The sequence below is a fragment of the Octopus bimaculoides genome, chromosome 1, assembly GCF_001194135.2.
Source record: "Octopus bimaculoides isolate UCB-OBI-ISO-001 chromosome 1, ASM119413v2, whole genome shotgun sequence".
Taxonomy (NCBI): Eukaryota; Metazoa; Mollusca; class Cephalopoda; order Octopoda; family Octopodidae; genus Octopus; species Octopus bimaculoides.
In genome coordinates this window covers 149,616,818-149,618,837 of record NC_068981.1, presented here as the reverse complement: position 1 = coordinate 149,618,837, position 2,020 = coordinate 149,616,818, and positions in this window count along the sequence as shown.

Genomic DNA, 2,020 nt, shown 5'->3' with positions numbered 1-2,020 from the left:
TCTTTCTCTCTGTTTTTTATTCGCTTTTCATATTTCTGTCTTATCTGTATGTGAGTTTTGTGTGTCTGTATAAAGAGAAGCAGGGATAGGTATTAACGATTATGCTCCGCTTCTGTATCATATCTTTTAACTTTTAAGATAAGTACCTGACGAAAATAACGGTAGAAGATATATGAATATTCGAGTGATTTCTTTGGCAGTCTATTTCTTCATTAATCAATTTATCGTAAATACTCGACCTTACAAAAGGAAACTTGTACTTCGTAGGATCTGGTTTAAAAATCTATCCCAGACATGTTTTATAAGACAACTTCATTCATCTACAGAATACCGAGTCAAAGTACTACTTCCTATTAATAACACCCAAACTAAATTTCTAACGTATTATGTTGAATAAGGGAATATATATTGTATACTTGTATATATAGTCAGAAATTTATTGGGTCATCCCATAAATAATGCGGATTATTTTATACTTCTTTCATTTTTCAAAATTACGATAAACGAATGGGGGATCTACTAGTTTTCTGGACCAGTAAACATGTAAGCATAAACATAATAGTTGACCGTCAATTCTTATTATATTAAAATAATTATCGAAAGCTTATGCGTGCCTTAGTGTGTGTGTGTGTGTGTGTGTGTGTGTGTGTGTTTGTGTGTGTGAGAGTGCGTGTGCGTGCGTACGTGTGTGCGTATGCGTGTGCGTATGCGTGCGTGCGTATGCGTGCGTGCGTGTGTGTGCGTGTGTGTGTGTGTGTGTGTATGTGTGCGTGTGTGTTTCTGCTCAAACTGGCGACGGAAATCTGGACGAGACTAATAATAATACAGAATTTTTATAAGAATGCCACCGTAGAATGAAAATGGAAAAATAATAATACATGAAATTCTTATTTCCTGTGTTTTTATTGTCAACCTTTAGAATCGATCCACTAGCTGTTTATACATTCACAAACAGTCATATATTAAATCGATTCAACCAGTTACGTAATCCTCTATGGATAATATGTAATTCCTCTGATCAAACGGAAATAATATAGTACAGTATAAGTAACGAATAATAAGGTAAAAAAAATAATAGTTGTGTGTTTTTGAGCTATCATCAACATTAGTTAAAGAAGCTATACTAAATTGACAATCACCTTCTAATATTCATAAAAGAGTATTCTCTGTAAAGAAGACCAATATAGCATCCGAAATAAACAATAACCTTATGAATGGAAATTTCTCAGGCGTAATTTTCCTTATTAGAGCCCGAAACCCCCTAAAACACTAAGACATGTTGGTAATCAAACGCTTTATTTATAGTTTCATAAAACCGACGGAGCTGAGCAGGTATGTTTTAGGTATAATTTAACTAACAAATAAATTATTAGAGAGGCTGTTGTCATAACAGGTGCCAAACATTTTATTTACTTCATTATCCATAATTAATGTTCTTCAGCAATGATTGAATGCAAAGGAAAAGGAAACAGTTAGAGTGATTTTCATGTCTTATAAATACTTTACTGAGGAAATGAGAAATAATTACAACTTCCACAGACTCTGATTTCTGAAATATTTCCCCAATTTATCATGTATGCTTTTGGATGATTAGCTCATGCTTTATGCATGAGATATTTTTTGTCGTCATCTTTTTTTTCTTTTTAGTCAGATTCCAAACATGCCCAGAAAGAAACATAAAAATAGATTTCAAAACGAGCATGCACTCGATGATATGGAAATTTAAAAGTGATTTTCCGAAGAAGAAAGTAATTAATCTCTCGCCATCAATAAAGACTCCTATTTTTGTATACATTTCACAGAAAATTTGCAATATCAATTTCTTAAAGTTGTTTTCCAAAACTTTAGCTTGAGAATGTGGATTAATGAAAGACTGGTCACATGTAGATGATGTGAAAATGCTATTAAATACATTTTGATTTGCTGAAGATTACTTGTTTACACGAAACCTGAGATCGCACTGTCTAAGAAACGATTATGATATGTATGTGAGTGTAATATATATATATATATATATATA